Source organism: Rhineura floridana, chromosome 7 (assembly GCF_030035675.1).
Source record: "Rhineura floridana isolate rRhiFlo1 chromosome 7, rRhiFlo1.hap2, whole genome shotgun sequence".
Taxonomy (NCBI): Eukaryota; Metazoa; Chordata; class Lepidosauria; order Squamata; family Rhineuridae; genus Rhineura; species Rhineura floridana.
Genome location: NC_084486.1, coordinates 138,306,846 through 138,332,877, shown reverse-complemented (window position 1 = coordinate 138,332,877; position 26,032 = coordinate 138,306,846). Strand labels below are relative to the sequence as shown.

General features: G+C 42.3%; 1 protein-coding gene across 8 annotated transcripts in view; it reads left to right on the top strand.

Annotated features, from left to right (window-relative positions):
• TBL1XR1 (TBL1X/Y related 1) overlaps positions 1-26,032 on the top strand; it is a 230,558-nt gene that overhangs the window by 66,836 nt on the left and 137,690 nt on the right. The gene's annotated exons all lie outside the window — the stretch shown is intronic.

Below are 26,032 nucleotides of genomic sequence, written 5' to 3'. Positions count from 1 at the left end.
TGCTTAAAATATGGTAGCAAGGATAGAAATTGCTATAGTCCTAAACTGACAGTTGATTGGCTCAAAGTTCTAAATAACTTGATTATTCATACATTAGAACTCAGTTTTAGAGAACCAGAAGACCAGCGAACACAGTTCATGGTAAATGAAGAACTTTTGTTGAATATTGGAATGTGAAATGTGGTCAAAGTTTTAAGCCATCCAAAACAAGTGAGACAGTGTTTCTATTTAAACCCTAAACTGTAAGTACACAGATTAACTTTAATTACTAGGAACATATGCTTTAATTGATTTTAAGCGGTATTAAATAATATATTTTTTTGTTAATTTAAGGGTTGGGACCCAGTTTTAATCACTGTGGGTGAAGTATGGTTGAGAGTTAAGGGCATGCTTGTTTTGTTGAGGTTATTTTGGCTTTACTGAGAAAGGAATGGAAAAAGAAAATAAATTAGTACTCTTGTTAGTGAAAGGTTTGGAAAGCAGAACAGATTCTTGATAGAATAAGATGATAAAGAATTGTAGATGTCACTGTTGGTATGTAATAGAAAGCAGTTTTCCTCTGCTGTCAAATGCAAATGGCAACAAAATTAATTTGTGGAAAGATAAGATTATTGTGTTTTGAAGAGTCATCTCTCTCTTTTAAGGGAAGTTTTATCTTTCACAGTAAAGCACACAGAACAAGCTTCAGAGATTCAAGGTTCTGCATCATGAATCCCAAAAGGGGGATTGATATCCCTTTTGATCAGAGAAAACAACCCTTGCTGGCAAAGCTTAGTGGTACTCAGGCCTTGTCTAGTTCAGGGGTGGGGAGGCAACTAGCTAAGGCAGGGCTGTTGGACCTTTGGCCCTCCAGATGTTGCTGAACTGCAGCTCTGATGAGCCCTAGCAAGCATGGCCAATGGCCAGGGGTGATGGGAGTTGTAACGCAGCAACATCTGGAGGGCCAAAATTTCCCCACATTTGAGCTAAGGTAACTGTTCCTCCAGTCCACAGCTAATGAAAACATTTGTCTTGCTTCCCTAAGAGAGCTGTGAGCTTGTGCACACATGTAGACACTTCAGATTCCTTGCTTCATGCTTCCTTGAGGGAAATAGACCTTTGCCTAATATCATAATTGGCCATCTTCCTTCTGTTTCCTTTCTTAGACAGCAGCCTCTTTCAGATGTTTAACATGGTTAACATGGTTGGAGCAGGAGCTATAGTCAACCTGTGGACATTCTGTTTTGAAGGTCGCCATATATACTGTGTACATTTCCATCAGGCTGCAGCAGGAGAGATGGGGAGCAGGGCCAACTCCGTGAGGCTCTTCCTCTTCCTGGACGTTCTCCATTCAAATTAGCCACTATAACTGTAGGAAACCTCTGGCCCTTCAGATGTTGCTGAACTACAACTGCCATCATCCCTGGCCATTGGCCATGCTTAATGGGGCTGATGGGGGATGTAGTTCAGCAACTTCTAGAGGGCTAAAGGTTCCTCACACCTGCACTATAAGAATTCTGTAATTCACTAACTTGTTGCAGCTATCTAAAGTTCCTGTGCATGTGACACTTCCTACCTTTCATTTTGATAAATTGTTGGTGTCCATAATTTTTTTTAAAGTTGCATTGCTACAAAGAATTGTAGGCCACTTAAAATAGTGGCTTCCTGACTTGCTGCTGCTGCTGGGTAAACCATGGACTTGGAGCATTGGTGGGTCCTGCTATAGAGTACTTGAGACTAGGATGTGAAGGCCTGGATAAAAACCTGCTTTTCCCCCTTCCTGAATTTTTCCCTTTGTTTTCTGGGCCTTCACATCTCTACCTGCAATCTTAGTCAGTTGTTAAGGAATCTCTCTCTCTCTCTCTCTCTCTCTCTCTCTCTCTCTCTCTCTCTCTCTCTCTCTCTCTCTCTCTCTCTCTCTCTCTCTCTCTCTCTCTCTCTCTCTGTGTGTGTGTGTGTGTGTGTGTGTGTGTGTGTGTGTGTGTGTGTGTGTTTATGAAGCCTCAAAAGCTCAGTGTAGGTTGAAGTTGTTTTTTGTCAGTGTCAATTGCACTTAGGAAATTATGCCAGAGTTTCAGGTTTCCTGATAAATTGTATTCCGTGCAGCTCTTTGCATGGGGAAAACTGCAAAAAAATAGTGATTGAAAACTGGATCAATCAATCTTGTAATTTTTGCATAGCTGGGTTACTGTCTCTGATGTGTGTAAAAGCAATAGGAGAAGTTGCTTAGGGATTTGAAAGCAGAGACAAAGGAATGCCTGCTTAGATTGCCAAATGCTGAAAATATTTAGGGGGCTTTTCAGTTCAGCCATAGTCAGAGCTCAGCCAAGTGTTAATATGTAGAAGCTTGTAACTGAACCCTAGTGGATGCTTTTGTGGAGGCCAAAGCTCTCTTCTTGTGTGAGTGCAGTTTTAGAGCAGTGAAACAGTGCATGCAAGAAAGATTGACTCATTCATTCTCCCTCCGTCTGCTTCTCAGTGCTATTTTTTCCCCTTTGCAAAGCTGCTGTTAAAAATTAAAAATTTGCTCTAAGGCAGGGATGGCTAGCCTGTGCCACTCCAGGTGTGTCCAACTCCCAGTCACCCCCATCCAACATGGTCAGTGGTCAGGAGTGAAGGAGGTTGTGGTCTAACAACATCAAGAAGGCCCAAGAAGCCACTCCTGTTCTAAGGTTTCCACTAACATGGACAGTGGAGTGAGAGCAAGCATGGTGTAGTTCCCTGAGTGTACATTTAGACACAGGTTCAAATCCTCACATAGCTGTATATCACTTTGTCCTGACCTAATCTACTCCTTGGAGAAAGGGTGAGATTAAAAAATAAATGTACATATATTTAGGGTGCAATCAAAATCCCTTGCAGCTGCCACTGAGGCTCACTTCTCCTGTTGACGGTGTGTGTGTGTGGGGGGGGGGAAGGTGGGTGAAGCAGGATGATCAGGCCCAACCCCTGTGCCAGCTCCAGTCAAGCCCAGATTGGGCTCGATGCTGGCCAGCAACAGCTGTGAAATGGGCTGGGAATGCCATGGATCCAGGCTCAGGCCCTCCCATTCCCCCACTCCAGCCGTGTGAGTGGTCCATTTCAAGACTAGATTTATTTGGTGGCCGGAAAGAGGAGGTCAGTGCCGGCAGAGTAACGTTTGCACCGCTTCATTGGAGGGCAGCCAGCAGGAGGACTGCTCAGGCAGCAGAGCTGAGCAGGGGGATGCCTCTGCTCAGTCTGCAGCCCCACAGCCCATCTTAAGAAGGGGTTGGATTGCTCTGCCAGTTAGTTTCATAGGCATAAAAAAAAAGTATTTGCAATTTTTTGGGGTGGGGTGGTGATCAGAACTCTTCTCAATAATCTTCTGGGTTGGAGAGTTGAGCACATTCGAACATAGCCTTCAGCAACTCGCAGACTAAAGAACGAGCACTTGCTTGCGCAGTAGCTGCTCCTCCTATTTGGACTCTCATCCCCACAATAACATATTGCTGAAGGCTTTGCTTCACCTGTTTTATTTGCTGCACTCATGTACTTGGCAATAGCTTTGTGTTACGCTGGTTTCTTGGTGCTTTCATTTTTTAAAAAATGAATACAGTAGGGCCCTGCTCATACGGCAGGTTCTGTTCCGGACCGCCGTCGTAAAGCGAAATCCGCCGTAAAGTGGAACGCATTGACTTACATTGTCTAAAATGGTGCCCAACGCCCGAAAAACGCCATAAAAGTGGAACAAGGGCCGTAGGAGCGGGGCCTTTCTGCAATTGACAACCGCCCTATCGGTGGAACACTGCAAAGCGGAGTGCCGCAAAGCGGGACCCTACTGTACCTTATAATAAAATGTGGATCTGGTTGTACTTATTGTATAAGCCCCCTTCATTGGTTGGTCTTCACATGATTACAATCACATGGGGGAGAGAGAGCAGGAACGGGGCTGTGTCCACTGGCCCCACCCTTGCTGTTGTATCCCCTCCTGCCTCCTGTCCTTCGTTGGGGCCAGTGGGCCTACAGTGACTAGGAGTGGCTCTCCGGAGTTTCAGACAGGGCATTCCCAGCCCAACCTGAAAATGCCGGGATGTGAACCAGGGACCTTCTGCTTCTGCTAAGCAGATGCTGTACCACTTGAACTTCACCCCTTCCTGCTGTCTTAGAATCATAGAATCGTAGAGTTGGAAGGGGCCTATAAGGCCATCGAGTCCAACCCCCTGGTTAGTGCAGGAATCTAGGAATCTCTGTCTTAATTGTGCAGAGACTAACTACTGAATAGGGAAGTAGAACAACTGTAATTCCAGCTCAGAACAGCATTTATAATCTGGGTAGTTATCTATTGGGGGTGGGTGTAGTGTGGAAAGGGAAGCTAGTGCATCTATGGTTTAAGTTGGTGCTCTGTGATAAAATGATTATCTACCCCTTTTAGAAGTTTCAGTTCTAGAGATTTGGTTGTGAGGGCGGGAATCAGAAGAGCTCAGGAACAGGGGGTGTGGAACCTGTGGCCCTCCTGATGTGGTTGGCCATTCTGGTTGGGGCTAATGGGAGATGAAGTCTGGCAACACCTGGAGGGGACCATAAGTTCCCCACCCCTGATCTGTTTGTTATACAGATACTGTTGCTGCTTTTTTGGAAGGTGGAGTGTCTTAAAAAGGGTCCTGAAATGGTTCTCAAAACAAATACAATAAAACCAAGTGGAGGATAAAACAAAGCATAAGCAACAGGGGAATCAGAACTTCAAACAAAACTAAAAGCCTGGCGCGGCCCTATAGCTTAAATGGGAAGAAAACCTCTTGAGGAAGGAAGTTTCACAACCTGGATGCCGCAAAAGAAAAGGACCCATCTCATCTCTTAACCAATTGTGCCTCTGAGGATGGTGAGATGCATTGCAAAGCAGTATTGAGGAATCCAGATCCCATCCTTCACAGGCAGTGTCCAGCACTTTATAAATTGTAGCCAGAATCTAAGTGGGAGCTAGTGCAGATGACTCGAAATTGGAGTAAATATGCACCAAAAACTTTTCTGGTTGCTACGTTTGCATCTGCTGAAGTTTTTGATCTGCTGAAGTTTTAAGACAGCCCTCCAGATGCTATTGGACTACATTTCCCACCATCCTGGGCCATTAGCCTATCTGGCTGTGGCTGGTGGGAGTTGGAGTCTACATTGCCTGGAGGGCCAGAAGCCAAAGGCACTTGCAGAATTCTTTTGTACCACTTTTTGAAGTGCTTAAAGTTTGTGCACACAACTGTACTGTACATGATGGCCTCCACCCTTGGTAAGGAGTTAATGCAACCACTGACTGCTATATATGAGACTGTTGTGAAAAATCCATCCTTTTTAAGGAGCTGAGCTCAGCAAGGTCACTGGGCTGCACTATCCCTGAGAGCCCTAGATCTTTTATGTGATTGGTGTTTTGACTGCCACTGATCATGTTCCATCCTAATGAAGCTGCTTGGATCGTGCTTGCGGGCTTCCCATAGGCCTCTGGTTGGCTGCTGTGAGGACAGGATGCTGGACTAAATGTGCTTTTGGTCTGATCCAGCAGGGCTATTCTTTTGTTCTTGTGAGTTGAGCTGTTTTCTTACCTAGCTTTGTACTTACACGTGTAAGTCACGATGATGCATTGCAGTGATGCGGTAAAGTCACCCTTTCTCAGTTTACGTATACCGATAGCTAAACTAAAAATGATTCATTCAGTTTGGAAGCAAGATGTTGATAAGATAACATGTTAGCACACTCTTTCCCAATTTGGTTCAGTTCAGATGTTTTGCACAGAGGTGGGCCTGGCAACTTCACTGTACAGTTTTCAGTGAACGCTGAAGATGCACCTCTTTACCCCTGGCATTTGACCGCTGAAATGTATGTTTTCAGAATCCACCCTATTCCTGTGACTGTAATTTGTTTTAACTGTTTTTAATCATTTTAAAAATTGCTGTAACCTGCCCTGGTACCTGATGGTGAAGAGTGGGTAATAAACATAATAATAATACATTTGGAGGACAACAAATTGGGGAAAGCACCACAATTTAGGGAATCCTGCCGCACACAGGTTTTCATCCAATTCACTTTCTTGACTCTTGATTTATCATATTGATTTGTCTTGAAATGTACAGTGCTCCATTAGCATGTGTAACACATACTTCTTTATTTCCCTTGCTGTATGATACAGTAGTGTTTTTAATTTTAGAATCTTTGTGTATTATGCAGTGCATTTCTGAAATGATAGACACAATATTCATCAGCAATCTGTGCAACACCAGTGTTGAATTTATGGCTGAATTAAGTGTATGGAGGGTTTTATTCTGTTCAGTTATTGAATGTGCCCATGGGTGTGAACCCCACAAAATAGTAAGCACAAATAATTCAGTGTCGGCGCTGGTGGTTGTGTTTCTTGGAATTGGAGAGAATGTACAAAGCTGCTTCACATAGAGTTAAGGTCCTTGACCCGTCAAGGGTGGCTGACCTGTGCTCTCCAGGTATTGTTGGGCTGCAACACTTATCAGACCCAGCCATCATGGTTAGTGGTCAAAGATGATGGGGGTGGTAGTTCAGCAGCAGCTGGAGGACTGCCGTTTAGACACTCCCTGATCCAGGTGTTCTAGTGACCAAGGTCTCCCTTCACCTCTTCCCTTCTCCAGTTGCAGATTGGCTTTGACACTTCATTCTTGGCTTCTATTAAGCCAGAGTCCCCTGGTGCATCCAAACTGGGAAACTCTGGCTTAATACAAATCAGGAATGAAGTTTCAAAGTCAGCATACAAAAGGAGGAGTGCTTGGCCCCAGTGCTCATTCTTGACCATGTGCATGAGCCATGCCGTGGGGTAACATGACAGGAAGCTGAATCCCACAGTTGCTAGGGGTATGTGTGAACTGAACGAAAGCTAAGTCAATCTTTTTGCATCCCTACAGTATAAAATAACTTGTTCTTCAGCGCTCAAGCCGGGCTGGAAATCAAAGCAGTGATGGGCTGTATACAGAGAGGGATGGGGAACCTGTGGTGCCTGATGGTGCAGGACTCCAACGCCCATCATCCCTAGGCAGCATGGCCAATAGTCAAGAATGATAGTAGTCTATCATCTGGAGGGGCACAGGTTCCTCAGCCCTGATACAGATCCTAAAAGGGGAAGAGCAGTGGCTTAGTGATAGAGCATCTGCTTTGCCTACAGAAGGTCCCAGGTTCATTCCCCAGCCATGAAACTCACTGGGTGACCTTGGGCCAGTCACTGCCTCTCAGCCTCAGAGGAAGGCAATGGTAAACCCCCTTTGAATACCACTCACCATGAAAACCCTATTCATAGGGTTCCCGTAAGTCGGGATTGACTTGAAGGCAGTCCATTTCGATTTCACAAACAAAATAGTGTCAAGCCTGGGCTTCTTCACCTCTGCTTTCCCTCGGGGCTTAACTAGCCCCAGGGAAGGTGACAGAGAGATAATAAGTAATTAGAGTTTCTATAACTCTCTGCTTTGGAACTCCCTGCCTGTTGACATCAGGCAGGCACCTTTGCTGTATTTTTTGGTAACTGGTTAAAAACGCTTAGATGTTGATGTGTTTTAATCAACTATTGTTATTACATTTATATCCCACCTTTCCTTCAAGGGGCTCAAGGTGGCGTACAAACATGGTTCTCCCCCTCCCTATTTTATCCTAACAACCCACTGTTTATAAACATAAAACATACAAAATTATATTTATTGGTATTTGCAGATGTGTATCTGCTGATTTTAATTGTCTTAATATATTTGTAAATCCTTTTTTTAACTGTTTTATTGATAATTTCAGTATTTCCTGTAAATCATTTAGTCGTTTTGTTGCAATCAAGAAGTATATAAATTTTGTTTTATAAAAATTAAAAATTATAGTTTTTTGTTTTTTATTAATTTGCTAATTAAAAAAACACTCTAGAACCCTATGCTTTCCATGGAATGACTGTAACAAACAGTCACATGGTACTGAGTACATACAGTCAATGTCCTCCTTTCAAATGGAATCCCTGCAGTACTGACTTCTATGTAGGCATATTAGTGATTTGAAATATATTTTACTATTTTCTGTCACAATGAAATTAAAATATGGTATTCATCCAAGCACAGGTGTCTAGTGCTATGTGAAGACTGTTTTTTTTATAAAAAAATGGTTGTCAAAAATGCACATCATCAGAGCTTTGAATAATTATCACAATCACTAACCAGCACTACAAAACCAGCCTGATGACTACAATTCTACATATTGGACCTATCCTGACAATTTCATTTAACAATACACTATAAAGCTAATTTGCATTATATGTTTTTAAATGACTTTCTCTCTTTGTTTGTAAATGACTTGTTTTGGAATGACTTTTCTCAGTATCAAAACTGACTCAAAACCCCAACTCCCACTTTATCCTGCACCCAGTGCCTCATGAAATTCAACTGTACTTACTTCTGAATAGACCTGAAGAGGGTTGCAATGTAATACACTTTTATAACGGTAACTATTTCAACTTTCCCCGCTTTTTTAGTCAATATCTTTGTAATGTGCAGTAAAATATTAAAAATTAGAAGTCATAGGGCAGAGAATATAAGACATATAACAGCTACCTTGAAATGAAATTTTCTAGTTCTGCTGAGGAAATCCTAGTGGAAGGGTTTGTTTTTTTTAAATTGTTATTATTTATTGAAATCATTTCTATATCGCTGTATGTCACCCGGCTGCTGAAAGAATTGCACTAGTTGCTATTAGCAACCGGGCAGAGTTCAAGGTGCTGGTTTTGGTGTATGGAGCCCTATACAGCTTGGGACCAGGATACCTGAAAGATGGTCTTATCCCATATATACCCAATCGATCACTGCGCTCTGCAGGTGAGGGCCTCCTGCAGATACCATCTTATCAGGAGGTCTGTTCTGCACAACATAGGAAGCGGACCTTTAGTGTAGTGGCACCTACCCTTTGGAATTCCCTCTCCTTAAATATTAGACAGGTGCCATCTCTATTATCTTTTTGGTGCCTGCTGAAGACCTTCCTTTTTCAACAAACCTTTTAAGTAGAGATCTTATCCCAGTCCGCATCTGTATTGGAATTGTTTTTAAAGCTTTTTTAAAGATTTTAATGTTTTTTTTTCCAATTAATTTTTATTCAGATTTTCAAAACCAAAACAATACAAAAGAAAAACAAAAAACACAGATCAATACAATAAAAAAGGGAAAAAAAGAATAAAAACTATTGACTTCCGATTTGTCGTAGTTCAGCTATAAGTCTATAATATATAACAGGCCTGTCTCTTAATAGATTATAAAATCACCTTCCTCCAGCGGTTATCTTAGTTGGTATCAAATCTCATTAACATCATATCATTTTATTCTTCCACAAAAAGTCAAAGAGAAGTTTCCAATCCTTGAGATATATGTCCATCAATTTTTTTTCTAGATAAACATGTCAATTAATCCAACTCATCAAGTCTATTAGGTCCAGTAATTTCAAATCGCTCTTCTTCCATTATCTGTGTTGGTTCCATCTTCCATCTTTACGCACCCAATAATCTTGCTGTCATAGTCATATAATAAGAGTCTGATAGGAATTTCCTTTATCACAGATATTTCTTTGCCATCAATTCCAAACATATCACTGAAATATTGTTGCAAAGCCGCATCTCTGTTCCTCTTTTTTACAGAATACACTAGCACATCTCTTGAAGGTTTTTCCATTAATACAAAACAGGAATTAATTCTGTTAACTTTCTCCATTTCAAGTTCCATCAAATCCTTCCAGTCCAGGAATTTTTTCAAACCGATAATATCTTTATCTCCAATCTCTTCATCAATTCCTTCAGGGACAGCACTGAGTTCCAAACCATAATATTTGTCTCCAGGATCCATCACAGCCAGGAAATCCAAATCTTTTTCCAAGTCCATATTTAATCCAATCTCCAAAGTTTGAACCTTGCCTTTAATTTTTCTTTCATCCTTTTTTGGTTTTCCAGATCTATCTTTATTCTCCTTTCTCATAGAATCCTGAATTTCTTTCAGCTCCTGTCTCATTTCGTCAAATTCAATTCTCAACGCTTGTCTATTATTTCTCAGTTCTTGTTTTATTGACTTAATCCCATTCATTATTTTCTGAAACATATCTAAAGATAAAGTCCCTTCTTGTACATCCATGATCTTCTTAATTGTCATTCTTAAAACCAAAGGAACAAAACTCCTTCAATTTTCAATGTCCCAAGCAAAGAGCAGTTTATTTCTTTATCCAGTTACAAAGGAGTTAATCTTTCAAAACAACTGACGTCACACTCTAGACAGTATGGATTTCCTTATCTCTTATATGCCCAGAAGTGCAAAAACAACTTTAGTTCACGGCATCCAAATAACTAGTTGCAGAAGGAATGAGCAGATTCGTCAAAAAAAAAAAAAAAAAGACGGGAAAAAATAGTCCCAGACATATATTACACAGAAGTCTTATAAATCAAAAATTACCCAATCAGAAACCCCTCATCCGTTGTAATCTTTATAATGTTGATTTATATGCCAGCTTTTTGCAATAAAAAAAGATAGGCTATTTTTATTTTCTTCCCCCTTAGTTCCGTGAGTAAGATAGGTTTTGACTCACCCAGGTTTTCTTAATTGCTGATTCCTTGACAAATCTCTTTAACTGTATAGATAACAAAATAATGAGCATAGACAGGAGGATGCTTGCCTGTTAATCCGTTTTTCTTAAAAAAAAAAATGCTCACTTAATTCAGCTGAGCTAGATTAGAAATCCTAGCTCCGTCCGAGCTGTTGGAAGACCTTCTTTCACAGACAATTCTAATGAATTCCAGTCTCCAACAAACACAACAAAGCTGTGTGGGAGATCTCACGTTTCTTCCTTATTCAGAAGAAATTATCCCCAGTCAAAAAAGCCCCTTTGACTGGATTTTAAACTGAAAAAGTTTCATCCAAGACGGGAGCCCGTCTCAGAGGCAGCACAGGCGGAGGGATCCTCCTGGGAAGTCAGATTTTAATATGTTTTTAAAGATGTTTTAATATATTTTAAAGTCTGTTTTTAAGATGTTCTAAAGTGTTTTTAGTGCTTTTGTTTGCCTCCCTGGGCTTCTACTGGGAGGAAGGATGGGCTAATATTATTATTACTATTACTATTACTATTATTATTATTATTATTATTAATAATAATAATAAAATATAAAAAATGGATCACTTGGTATTACTCCTGAACTTTCCACAGCGTTGCATAATACCCAGAGCTTTGTGTGTGTGTGAGACAACACTCACTGGTACAGAGTACCATTACCTCTTTATTTTGCTGCCTGTGGCAGCCATTTTGTGCTGGTATCCACATCACTTTTCTCAAGGTATGAGTTGCACATCTCAGTTTTACACACACCTCCAAAAAAGCACTGATAATATTTATCAAAATGTAGGCAATGCACTGTATCCTAGCAGTTTTTGTGGTGGATACTTGGGTAATTACACACGTGCAGCAAGAACAAGCAAGTCCTACTTTGTTGAAATCAGCCGGAGAGTGCTAAATTCTAGGAATCCTGCTGCCACAGCCCAAGCCAAAGAAAGTGAACACCTATGGAGCGCTAGCAAGGCTAAGAAAACCCTTGGAGATTCTTGCTGCAGGGCAAGAACTCCCCACGGCAAAAAATGCAATGAGTAAACAAGATACTTGGGATTTCATTTTAAAGAGTATTCACCAGTATAAATGTGGTGGCATACAAATTGGTACAGACATAGATGGAAAAGTTCCTAATTTTCAGACTAAAAATTACTTTATAATCTGTGCCACATTTTTAGAATTTCAGTTTTCTTTTTTCTTCTTTTTTTGAGGGAGTGGGAGGAACATAAACCGGGTGCTCTTGTGGAGGACAAGAATACAGGAAGCGGCCTTATACTGAGTCAGATCATTTGTCCCAACTAGCTCAGGCAGGGTTTTTACCCAGCCCTACCTGGTGATGCCAATGTGGGGATTCGAACCCTAGTCTCCCAGGTCGTAGTCCAACACCTTAACCACTACCCCACACTGGCTCTCAGCATTTGTTTGTACTAGTATTTTAAACTCTAAAATGCCTTGGTGGAAAGGTGGTGTGTGTATACACACTGATACTTACTAATACTACTACTAATAGTTCCACTTTTCTTGTTTAAATAAGATATGATTGTTTTTTATAGAATGTTTATGAAATTTTCCCCTGTGAAATTTCTCTCTAACATTTAGGCTTTCCAGAACTTTATACTGGAGCTACATTGATGATAATGGACCGGTTAGGAAATAATGCTCAACAATTGTTGAGTGTTACAAGAACGAGCTGCAGAAGGCCTTGAGCATGGATGCTCCTCCAACTGCCATGAGGAGGAGTTCAAAAGCTTCAATTTCTTGTTCTGAATTAAGCACTTCTGAACTGTGGTTAGTCTTAACCATTGTTTACAGAAACAAGCCAACTTCAAACTTTGGTTCATTAAGCTGTCTTGTTTCAGTAAACCATAGTTAAGTTTAGCCACAGTTTTAAGGTCTGGGCGTAATGCTAAGCAGAAATCAAAACTTCTAAACTCTCCTTGCAGCTTCAGTAGAGAAGGAGCAAGGAGCACAGGCTCCTTCACATAACAATAAACTGTAGTTTGTTGTTATATCTGAACAAGGCTATTTTCATTTCTTTGTCGAACCTTTTTCTGAAGTGACATCAAATTGGCTCTGTTTTCATGTAACACTAAACCAAAACATGGCTTATTGTGAAGCATGATGTATTGTGGCCACTTTGGGTCTCCCCTGGTCCTGCTTATTTTGTGCTGCTGTGAGCTAAGTCACGGTTTGACGTAACATGTTGTCCAAACCCAGGCTCATGGTGTGCCTTCTCCGGACAAACTATGAGCTGTAAACCGAGAGCTCTCAGTTACAACTCCTGGTTTGTCTGGAGCAAAAGAAACCATGAGCAGCACCATGGTTTGGCTTAGCGTTAAGTGCGAACTGGGTCAATACGTTAGCCAGAAGTTAGGAATAAGAAGAAAAACGTCTTGTTTTCAGTACTATCAAATCTTTGGTTACAGCTCTTGGATTGTTTTCAGCTCAGTGCTATTCAGAGTAGACCCACTGAAATTAATGAACCTAAGTTAGTGACACCCTAAGCCAAGCTATGGCTTTAGTGCAGCAGCAGAGCGACCGGGGAGGACCAAAGGAACCGCAATCTCCTTTTCCAAAGCCCACAAGCTCTGCATGGCTTGGCTCAGCGTGACGTGCGGACCAGGCCACTGTGTGTCTGAACCCAGGAATTGAAATCCCTTTTTTCTTCTCAGTTTCCTTCAATTATTTCTAAACAGCATATTTTTTTTGTTTGCATCAAAGAGAACAATAAAAGATTTGTATACAATGCTATAATGATTCATACTTCATTTTTTCCCCCAAAGGGATTATAAGCATACCAGTAAAATTATGCGTTCCACAGCCCACGTTCTTTGAAAACATGTTGTACCAGATGACTTATTTTTTTATTGCTGCTGTGTGTTCATGTGCACAAGAGAGTGAGAGAGAGTGCACTAGCCTCTCACCTCCCCCCATGTTGTGTATTTTTATGTTTTGCTTTTCCAGTATACTTTGGAACGTGACGAATCCAAGGTTAGCTGTGCTATTAATTGGAGGTGAAATGAGTTTAGAAAAATAGAATGTCCCTCTTGGTAGCATCTGGTACAATTAGCAGCAGGAACATCCATCATAGCAAAAAATAAGGTTGTGTAATCTGGTTTCCGATGAACTACACTATGGAAACCAGAATAGAAAGCATGCAAGGTGAGAATGAGGGGGGGAATCAGGCTGTCAGGTTACCATGGTGACCATATATAGGCTGGAACAGCCGTCACCCAAACGACAGAACTGCCAATTCTTTTCATAGGTGTGAGCCTTTGGTGATGAATATTTACCATATGTGGGCCAATATTTGCTAAACATCCTGTAGAATTTGAGTGGCAGGGTTGTAATTATATTACTGAGCACACATACAGGCATCTGGTAGGGTTACACCTCCCAGCCCAGCCCCCCCTGTACACATTTCAGTGAAAGTGCATTTAAGCATGCTCCATTTTTAAGGATTTATTTTGTTATGATTTCAAGCTTTTTTTGTCAGATTTCCTGCATAATTATCAGACGCGATCACATCCTCCTTCCTTACGCAGCTTAAAAATTTGCTTTGTTCACTCTTTGATAAAAAAGAAAGAATATGTAATATACAGGTAGGCACACTAGTAGGAAGTGGGGAATTTCCCCTCTGCCAGTAATAATCGTCTCTTAAAGCGATGGCATAATAAAAATGTGCCAGTGGACAAAACCTGCCTATTTGCAGAGCTCAGAAGGCAATTGTAATACATAACTGCTGTCGAGCCACACTCTTTCATCTTGCAGTGAGGCTTAATGCAAACAAAACAACTTTAGCCACTGCAAAATAATGAAGCCAGTGTTTAAGCACAACCTCTTTGAGTAGATGGGCAATGGTAGTTTCCTGAGCACACACGTTCAATTTGCATGCTGTATTTTGCACCCAGTGGCCAAAAGTGCTATGAAACAGGAAGTCTGGTTTAGTAGGTAGGGACTTTAGCTTTGCATGCGTCCTGGGCTCGATACCTAGGATTTCTAGTTAAAGTGTCTGTGGTAGCAGGACAGGAAAATAATGCTGCCTTTCAGAGCAAACACTGTTGTGATAGATCATAGGAACATAGGAAGCTGTCTTGTACCAAGTCAGACCATTGGTCCATCAAGCTCAGTATTGTATTGTCTACACTGACTGGCAGCAATTCTCCTGGATTTCAGACAGGGGTCTCTCCCAGCTGCTCTACCTGGGACCTTCTGCATGCAGAGCAGATGCTCAGCCACTGAACTACGACCGTTCCCTCTAGCACTGAACCACAGCTCTTTCTTGTGCTCACAAACCACTGATCACCGTTGTATTTAACAACTTGCCCGGCTGCCATAGTTGATCAGACATTTCATGCAGGCGACTGTGCAGGCTGATGAAGGAGGGACGGATCACATTGTCCCTCCTTTGCAAGCCCAATAGTTTTTTGTGGTAGTCACAGAGAAAGGAAAGCCTTTCTAGAATGGAAATGGATGCTTCTAGATACTTGGCAGGCTAGTAAAAGTTTTCTTGTTTTTTGCAGTCAGCAAGGGAAGGTCTGTCTCCACCACGGCTGAAGCAGTTCCAGCTGCTCAGCTTCATGCAGATCAGTGGGATCAATGCCAGGGAAGACCAAAAAAGAGGACAGGAAATGCCACCTGACTAATCCTTGTACCATCAGGGCACCATGTCATTTCTGTTCCTGATAACTCTTGGATGCAATCCTTATTATATAAATATTTTTGTAAGCCACTTTGAGAGCTTCTTGGGGCCATAAAGCAGAATTATTCTAATAAATTAATGAACCTTTATGGCCATGTTTCACAAGGATGCTCTAGAATGGACTAGAAGATTATTTTGCCGTTTTCCTTGCAAGTTGCTTGAGTGTTAAATTTGTTCCAAATTTTAATTTATTTGGAAAATTTTGTATTGTGCCTTTGGGGCCTATTTCCACCTGCCACTCCCCTTCCAAGTTAGAAAGCAGTATACAAGAAAAGTTAGAAAGCAATATACACTCAAAATAAAACAAAATAAGGCAGGCCATAAATTGGGGCCATCACATCAGCAGAGAAGGGGTGGTTGTGGAACGTAATCAAAGTTAAAATCCGGTGAAACAAAGCAGTCTTTGCAACAGGGAAAATGTTGGAGTTTTATCTACTATTATCTGTAATGGACAGCACCCACCTGCTGTTTCCTGGGGGAGTACCTTGGAGAGCATTGCTTTTACCAGGGCCCATTTTAGGAGTGCGGTGTGTGACAGAATGTGCTAATTTATGCCAAGTAAATGCATAATGTGCTTTCTGAACTGTAGGGCGGGGGGGAGAGAGTATATTTTGAAGCAAATGTCAAGGTGTCATATTGCAAGCAGACTTAGCTGCAAGCAGATGTTTGCTTTGGTCTATTTGTCTTCATAGGGATGGCATCTGATAGGGCACTATAGATCATGCATTGGGGGTGACTCTTTGCCTAGGAGGAGAGGCCAGTAGCTAAGTTCTGTGTCCTGAAGTTTGCAAGGACTGACTTGAGATTCCTGCTGGAGTGGTGCCTGAGGGCACCGTAGCATTACCACCCTTGGCCTTCCCCTGCCTACCTTCAAAATTGCTTTGCTTCTCTACAGCTGTTTGGCTTTTCTCGTGCTAAGCGGGAATAAATAGCATGAGTATAAAGCTATGGAATCTAGCAGCAGGGCCTATGTATCTTTCTGGCAATGGCAAGAAAGAGGCTTTAGCTGGTCAGCTTTTACGTCCATCCCTCCCCCCCCATTTGTCCATTCAGGCAAGCAAATGGCATTATCACAGTTCATGGACGCATTCCAGCCTTGCAAACGAACTCAAAGGCTGGTGAGTAGCAGGGCCAGTGGGGTGTGTGGCCTGGGGGGAGAGAGTATAGCATGGGAAGGGTACTAAGGACCAGATAAAGAGACCCGGAGAGCCATATTTGAGCCCCCAGGCCATAGATTCTCCCCCCACCCCCAACCTAGATGAATTGGGTGACTCAGGCAGCCAGGATGGGTCCTGCTCGCTTTTTTCAAACCAACTGAGCCTTCACCTTGGACTATCTGAGGCTTAGTCCGAGCAGGCTCAAGTGTTCACCTGGATGGATTTTAAAAGTTTGTGTAAGAAAACAAACTTTCAGGGCTGCCTGCAGTATTCAAAGAAGTCTGCCAGCAGTAGTATAGTGGCAAATTCAGAAGTACAGGGTCCCTTCCTGATAGTCACAACCACACCCCCTCTCGAGATTACAGAATAATCTGGCCAGGTTTGAACACTGCCTTCTGCTTCTCTGGCACTCACCATTTGACTGTTCTTTCTCACTGTCAGACGTATTGCTTGAATTATTGAGTTCAGTGGTTACATGTTTATCTCCTACTGCTACCAAACTGCTTGATAATGTAGATGGGATTCTATCAACAGGATTCATTGTCTCTTCTTCTGCAGTTGCAGAATTCTCACTGTTCATACTTGGCTTTTTGAAGAAGGAACTAACAGGAACTCCTTTCACTCTGATTGGCTCCAATCAGCAGGAAAAGACAAGGATGCAAGTTAGAAGACTCTTTTCAGTGGCTAACATACATCTCTTTCATGCTGATTGGCTCATAGGATGTTGGAGACATAGGGACCCTACTGGATCCTGGATCCCAAGAAAGAAAGGAGTCTAAGACCCCCTGACACCCTGGACAACTGCACCCCTATCTGCCAGGGACTGTAGTATAAAAAGTAAAATTATGGTGAAATGGGATTACTGCAATACTGGTATTGCAGCACTTGATACGGGGGGAAGTTGGGGATGTGACATGTGAAAGAATCCTAATGGATCAAGGAAATGTAAAACAGTAGCTGGGCATATTTCATACTTTAGATGGTCTTTGAAAAATGGCATTTGCAAGCTAAAAGTGAAAACTGGAAGGTCCTCAGAGGTGCTGAAGCTTCCTTCTCTGTTGTTTCTAAAGTTTTTGACGAAGCACTGTTCTTTTAAGGTCTGGCTACATTTGGACATCACAATAAACTATGACTTACTAGGATAGAAATAAGCCTAGGCCCCCACTTCCTTCAGTGCTTCTGCAACACCGGGGGCTCCTACTGGGAGGAAGGGCAGGATAGAACTCAAACATGTTTAGAAGCTTTTACTTGCATTTTCAACTAACTGCCGCTTTTCACATCATCCCAACCCAATAGGTTTTGGTTAAACTTAACTATAGGTTATTGAAACAAGCCAGGTTCATAAGCCACTGTTTGTGAAGCTGCCTTGTTTCAATAAACCATAGTTAAGAATAACAACAGTTTAGGGTTTGTTTGCAATATTAATGGAAGTGAAAGCAAGGCTGTGGAGAAAAAGGGAAGCCCTGGGGATGAATGGAGGGAGGCCAATCTCATGTCCATCATGATAAAGGACATTTATCATGACATTGGTGGAGTTTCCCGCATGTAGATCAATTGCAATTATCATGTTTATTTATTATTGCATTTATATATTATGTTTTTATTATGTTTTAAAGTGTTTTAGTGCTTTGTTTGTGGCCCTGGGCTCCTGCTGGGAGGAAGGGTGGGATACAAATTAAATAAATAAATATATCCCATCTTTCCTCCAAGGTGGTGTACAAAACATGGTTCTCACTCTCCCAATTTTATCCTCACAACAACCCTGTGAGGTTGGTTAGGCTGAGAGGCAGTGACTGGCCCGGAGTCACCCAGTGAACTTCATGACTGAGTGGAGATTTGAACTCTGGTCTCCCAGGTCCCAGTCCGACGCTTTAACAACTACACCACAAGTGGCTCTCCATACCACCATAGTATGGATGATGATGATGACTGCTGGGAATGTGCTCATTGTCACAATGAGTAGGAATGTGTGAAAGAAGAGCTTGTGACGTGCAAGGACACATGCAGAGAAATGAACTGCCCTCACTTGTATGATCACTGTCAGACAGGCTCACCTACAGTGTGCACATGTACATGGAAGAAGGGACAGATCAGTCGGCTATTTCCATCCCATGACAGTTTTGCATTCACTCCTGTTTTTTGCAGATTTCCCCCCCAAAAAAGTTTCACATTTAAGTTTATATACATTTTGTATGTGTTCATTCCTAAAATGTTTTTGTATACTTTTCAGTACATTTCCTCCTAAATATGCAATTTTGTGTGCATTTCCCCATACAAATAAGACATTTTGTGTGCATTTTTTTAAACTGAAGCAGCATCACAAAAATCAGAGAAGTGCACAATCTGATTGATAGCTACGTTCAGTTCTGTATGTTAGTCCAGGACCAGTGAATTAATGTCACTTTGCTTTAAAATTGCTTTTTGAGATGTTTTTAACCCTTTTTTAAAAGATGTTTTTAAAGCTTTTTTCAAAATGTTTTGTTTTAATATGTTTTTAAGGATGTTTTTGTGTTAATATATTTTAAAGTCTGTTTTTATGATGGTTTAAAGTGTTTTTAGTGCTTTTGTTTTCCACCCTGGGCTCCTGCTGGGAGGAAAGGCAGGATATAAATTCAACAAAATAAATAAAATGCAGGTGAAGCTAATTTCTCCTCCATTCCTACTTGAAAGTAAGTCCCATCTTGTTCAGTATGGCTCACTTCTGAGATCATTGTGCACAGAACTGCATCTCTAATGACAGGATGTTAGCAGGATTAGCCCTCATTGTAAGTGCCCGTTGCCTGGGACAATATTAAAGGAATGCATTCACCTTGAGGATAGAGCCTGAACCCACCTCTTTCTGAAGGTGGCCAGAATGACCGCAGGTAGTTATCAGACATACATTTCTGATGGTGTTACCATCTTCTTGAGGAGTACACTGGCCTTTCTTTTCTTGTGCTTTCTGGTGACCTTTGATCTAATATTTTGAGTGTAAACTCAAGTATCCTGCATCTGCTGATCTTTTGATGTGGTCTCTGGTTTGTAGTTGACCTTTTCACCTCTCCTCCTCAATGACTGTGGCACAGACATCCTGCTGCATAACTAAAAATGGAATTCTCTGCTTGTCTTCTGAAGCAAGTTTCCTTTGGTGCAATGGTAGTTATTCCTAGCTAAGTGTGTGTGTAGGGTTTGCAGCCTGAGGCATTTGTACTGTTAAGGCTGCAGTCCTGTGTGCATTTTCCTGGGGGTAATACTCCACTGATCAAAGTGTGTGGTATTTCTGAGTAAGCATGTATAGCATTGCTGTGCAAATTCCATAATCAGGCCAAGCAGTACTACAATTTTGTAGGCAATTATAAATGATGCATTTTTATGCTTAAAATAGTAAGTAAAAGAAATAGGCTTGATATGAAAATCAGTGTGTGTGTTCTAATTTCTTTTTCTTTCTTTCTTTCTTTCTTTCTTTCTTTCTTTCATAGCCCCCCCCCCAGCTTTCAAATTTCCAGCATTGTTTCATCACTGGTCTCACCAACCAAAAGTATGCAGATTTGGTAGACATTATAGGTTAATTTGGGTAGCTGAAATAAGACAAGGACGTTGCCCAGGGCACCTGAGTTAAATCTTGTAGTCTCCACAGTCTCCAGAGACAGCAGTTTTCTCTCTACCCCATCCCCTCCATCTCTGCCAGCCAGATTGAAAGGGAGAGGAAAGAGAGAATTGTGAGAAATATTTGAGCGCAAATCCCTGGTCTGTGGCGATTATGATGAGGAGAGTTAAGAACAGTTACATTTGCCAACTCCCAAAATAGAGGTTTTAAATAGCTATGTACAAAAAAGCTGTCAGCCAGAGTGTTTGGAATTTATATATATATATATATATATATATATATATATATATATATATATATATACACACACACACACGCACGCATGCATGCATATATATGTGTGTGTGTGTATGTATATATGCATGGCATGGTATATAATGGAGCACTCCTGGAATTCAAAGTGCTAGTTTTGACTTATAAAGCCTTACACGGCGTGGGACCACAATACCTAGCGGAACGCCTCTCCCGATATGAACCTACCCGTTCACTACGTTCAACATCTAAGGCCCTCCTCCGAGTTCCGACTCACAGAGAAGCTCGGAGGGTCGTAACAAGATCTAGGGCCTTTTCAGTGGCTGCCCCCGAATTATGGAACAGTCTCCCCGATGAGGTTCGCCTGGCGCCTACACTGTTATCTTTTCGGCACCAGGTGAAAAGCTTTTTATTCTCCCAGGCATTTTAATCTATTTTTAAGCTTTTAACGTATATTAGGTTGTTTATTGTTTGGTATTTACGCTCTACTGTTTTGTGATTTTATTGTATTTTATCCTATGTTGTTCACCGCCCTGAGAGCCTTCGGGCTGTGGGCGGTATATAAATTGAATAAAATAAATAAATTAAATAAAAATAAATAAATAAATAGCACATTTCAACTTCATAAGGAAAAGTGTTACAACTAAAACTGACTCTCTCCTTAAAACCCATTTTGACTGAATGCTCAGGAGGTGGTGGTGGGTGCTTGAAGGAGTTGTCAATTTCAAAAAAAGAACAAGAAAAGGGAACTGGCTGATCTTGGATGAGAAACTTGCCAGTTTCAAGCACTGTGATCCTCTGTGTGCATGTTAAGAGGCAGTCCGTGTTTGTGGGACACTGGTTGCGCATGTGCAGTGCCCTCTGTTTCTGTGCAAGTGTATGTGTCGGATCGAGAGCTGACCTATCTGTGCATGGAAATCTAATGGGGCTTTCCTATGTGTGTGTGTGTATCTGCCCTCTCACTATTACTTAATCACATTGACTATGACTACATAAGAAGTAGCTTACTATCAATATGACAGATGGATCACAGCAGGGATGGAGAACATGTGGTCCTCCAGATGTTGGACTCCTGCTCCCGTCAGCAACAGCCCCCAGGTTCACCATCCCTGATGCATAGCCACGGTCTGCTCAGATCTCCTATTTTTGATGCTTTCTCACATACACTGTGTTACACTGGGCTGGCAGACACACCTCGCCTATCTTGCAAGGAATTGTTTTTGATGCCAGTTAGAGTGGAACTTGCCTCAGTTACGCATGCTCTGGTTATTGGTCCTGGTGTGGCCTCCTGTGCTTGATGGGTGGGTGTTCTAGTTGGCACACCAGGCTGAAGATCTGGCAGGCATTGCTGCCACTGCCAAGAGCTTGTTGTGCTATCTGGGAGAGCCCTAACAAAGAGTAAGTAGTAAGCAAAGAGATCAGGCAAGCAGGACGTTGGCTACAGGAGCAGTGGCAGCACAGGCTTATTGCCCATTTGATGCCCACACACGGGCAATGCTACATGTTTACCCAGAATAAGAGGGTTTTTTTCCAAGCAGAGCAGCTGCTGGAACCCAGCTGGATCACCTTTCAACCCAGCTTAGAAAGAGCCTGATGGTTTTCTCAAGTTGGACTGAAGTGCGGCTCAGCTGGTTTCCAACAGATGTCCCCATCCATTGCCATTTCTGCACTCTCCTCTCATTGCAGCTGCACCTCGAAGGGAAAGCCATCAGCGGCTGCCACGCCACACAGCTGGAACACATTTTTTCTTGGGTGGGTATTGGGTTGGCAGCAGCAGTGAATGGGTTTTCCCATTCTGCTGTCAGAACCATTTCTCCATTCTGTTGTCTGAGCCACAAGGATCAAGTTGCCTTGTGGCAAGCCTGGCCCTGCCAGGATCTTATAGAAGCTTGTGCATAATAATTCATCTGAAGTAGTGCTTGTGCTGCATTTCAGCCACAGCAGTGTGTACCTGGGTCTCAAAGCAGTGGTAAAATTTGCTCTGAGGGTGAACAACCAGGCATAGGCCTAATGTAGGCTTGGGTCAGGAGCTTATCTGTTTCATGGACGTTTGTGTATCTTGGAATAAGGTTGATACTTCTTTTTACTTGGGTGGTTGATGTGGCAACGTCTGGATCTGGTTGCTGTTGGAGACCAGGGTAGGTAAATATTGTAAGTGGGATCTGCAACAAAATGTTGCAGTACATTCTTACCTCATCATAATAGGAGTGCGCTTGTCCTCCTGCAATATGCCATTCCCCCCTTTCCTTTTTTCAGATGACACAACATCACATGACAACTGAACATGCTTGCTCCTCTTTGACCTCTGCCTTTTTGTCTTTTTGGGAAGGGGTTAATTGGGGGGGGGTACTAGCATGCTGATACCTCCCCAGCTTGGTTTGATTTCTGTTGGCCCTCACCACCTGAGTTTGCTGTTAGAAGGAATGGTTTTATTTCCGTTTGTATCCCCCTTTTCTACCTGTGGCACTCAAGATGGATGAAAGGGTCAGTGGTCTGACTCAGCTGTGTTAAGTTCTAATGAAGCTAGTCCGGACAATGTATAGGTTATAATTTTTTGATGGGTATGGGTTACTCACCTTGATCTAGGCCTCATTCACACCATGTATTTTTCCACTATTACTGCATTTGAAGCAGGCATTGCTTCCCTCAAAGAATCCTGGGAAGTGCAGCTTGCTAAGGGTGCTGAGGGTTGTTAGGAGACCCCTGTTCCCCTCACAGAGCTACACTTCCCTGGGTTGCTTAGCAGCCTGCCCCTCTTCCCAGAGAAATCTGAGAATTGTAGGTTGATTCCATAAAGGAAGCCACAGACCTGAACTTACAAGATCTGAACAGGGCGGTTCATGACAGATGCTCTTGGAGGTCGCTGATTCATAAGGTCGCCATAAGTCGCAGTCGACTTGGAGGCACATAACAACTCTCAGGACCTTTCACAAACTACACTTCCCAGGATTCTTTGGGAGAAGTCATGACTGTTTAAAACTGTTCAAAATTGCTGAGGGGTCTTGGTGGAGCACTTAATAATTTTTCTGCTTGTAGTAATCGTAATGCACTGTGCTAGATGCTGTATGATTGTTAATTGTTTTTACTGCTTGTTTTATTTCTTATATTGTATTTTAATGTGATACAATTTGTACTTCATAGAATTCAAATGAGAGCCAGTGTAGTGTGGTGGTTAAGGTGTTGGACTACGACCTGGGAGACCAGGGTTCAAATCCCTACACAGCCATGCAGCTCACTGGGTGACCTTGGGCCAGTCACTGCCTCCCAGCCTCAGAGGAAGGCAATGGTAAACCCTCTCTGAATACCGCTTACCATGAAAACCCTATTCGTAGGGTCGCCATAAGTCGGGATCGACTTGAAGGCAGTCCATTTCCATTTTCAGAATTCAAACTGTGATTCAATTAAAAAAAACCCTCTAAGAGAAATAAAAGCAGCAGTAAGACTACAATTAAGAATCAGTATGAATACTTAATGCGGCCATGCAGCAGACCACTGATTGAAGCTTGTGGACGACTGGTGGTTCATGGGACGCAGTTTGGGAACCTCTGCTCTAGATTCAGCTGCCTGCTTCTGGCACAGGCCTTGGGTCCTAGCTGGCTGGCCAGCCAGAGTGTAGCCTATCCAGCTGTTCTAGCTGTATAAGAAGCCTCTTGACAAATGGCAAAAGCACTAGAATCCTAAAAAAGCACTAGTAATTGTACAATTACTATTGGATGTGGAGTAAAAGCCTGTGTAACAAGCTAGAAATAAGGTAGGACGCAAGTGTGAAGCTGCATGTAGGACGCAAGTGTGAAGCTGCTCTAGCCTGCATTTTCCTAGTTGCAAGTTTGCAAACTTGAAGACTTTTTTGTTTTTGACCGCTCGTACAAGTGAGGAGTGAGAGGAGATGCAAGATTTCAAAGCTGGCGATTATGTCCATCTGTGTCCACTTGTGTGTACAACTTAGTGTTGCGGTGAACCTTTTCCCTTGTCTTTTTTGGCAATTTGAATGGAGTAGGAGCAAAAGGTCTGGATGGCGGGGAAGGGGGGGAGATAAATTCTGAGAACTATTGCAGGGGGACCAGAGGGGGTTGCAGCATGCTAAATGTATGAGGATGCAGAGTGGTCTGTTCTGCAAGTTCAGTTGCTTGTGCAATGCCCTAAATGACTTGGGCTGCAATCCAATACACACTTAACTGAGAGTATGTCCCTTTGAATCCAGTGGGGCTTACTTCTGAGTAGACAAGTATTGGATTGCAGCCTAAGGCTCCAAATATCTGAATGATTGCCTGCTTCGCTTCAGAACCTCTAGCATGTTATGATCAGCAGGAGGGGGCCTCTTGGTAGTTCCTCTGGCCTCAGAAGCCTGGGGTAGTGGTGGCCCATGTGATGTTCCTATATTAATGTATATATGGTAAGTGTTGTTGTTTAGAAGATACATGGTAAGTGGAGTGAAAGAGGAGGGGGAGTGAATGGGCAGTAGAATGCTAGATGATTGGCTGAGTGTTTAAAATGGCTGAACGTATAAAAGGAAGAGTGAGAGTGGAATCAGGGGGGGAGAAGAGAACTGAGTGGGTTGCTTGGTGGGGTTTAGAGAGTTGTTTGACAGGAGAGAGTGGAGAAGGAAGGAGGTGTTCGGATTAGTATTGAGTAAAACCATATGCTTATGTGCCTTAAGAAGAAATCTTGTTAATCTTGTTAGCTTTGTTATCTTTAATAAATACTTAATTTGGTTTACCAAAGGCCTGATCCTTGGCTGGGGTTTCACAGACCAGAAGGGAGGGTAAGGTAATGACCAAGGCTGAAGGGAAACTGTAACAAATGGTGGCAGCGGTGAAGAGAATAACAATACCAGTATTCAGAGTCTCTGGGAATACTAGTATTAGGACGTGACTGGTGGTTGCCTAGCAGGGGGATCTGTTGAGATCTGTGCTAGAGCGGGGAGAGAAAAAATAAAAAAGGACAGTCCGGACTGGTGGAGTCCCTGGTGGTGCCTAGTGACAGGCAGTAGCCACGCGCAGGTAGGAACCTGACAGGGAGAGCCAGGGAAGGACGCCTCACACGTGGTGGTAGAGGTGGGATACGAACAAAAGAAAATCCAGATACGAATACTAGAGAATCCAGAACAGTGGTGTGGCAAACAGAAATAACAAAACAAGATTTCTTGTGAGAGTGACTGGCAAAGAGTGTGTGGCAAAGAGTGAGTGAACTCAAACACCATGGCTGAATACATAAAAATGAAAAGAGAGGAGCTGGTGGAGAAGTGCATAACATTCAATTTACCTCATGAGGGTAAAGGGGTAGATGAATTGAGGGTAGCACTTACAGGATTTGCAACTGCCCAGCAAAAACAACCTGTCAGGGAAGAGACCCCAGAAGGATACTCAAGCAATCCCGCTTATATAGAGTACTTGAGAGAGAAGTTGAGGATGGAAACTGAGAGAATGAGGATGGAGGCTGAGGAAAAAGACAAACAGCGGGTCTTTGAGGCTGAGGAAAAAGACAAACAGAGGGAGTTGGAAACTGAGAAGTTGAGAATGGGGTTTGAGGAGAGGGAGAAGCAACGAGCAGTGGATGCCGAATTACAAGTAGAAAAGTTAAAATTTGAAAGAGAGAAGTTTCATTCTGATGAAACAAGGAAAGACAGAGATGGAGCAAAAATAAAAATTACTGCAAAGGACTTTGCTGTCTATGAGCCTGGTCAAGATCCTCAAATTTACCTCAGCACCTTTGAAAAAGCAGCTCAGTTGTGGGGGCTACCTGAAGATAAATACATGCAGTATTTATCAAACCTGATTAAAGGGGAATTGGCTGAGG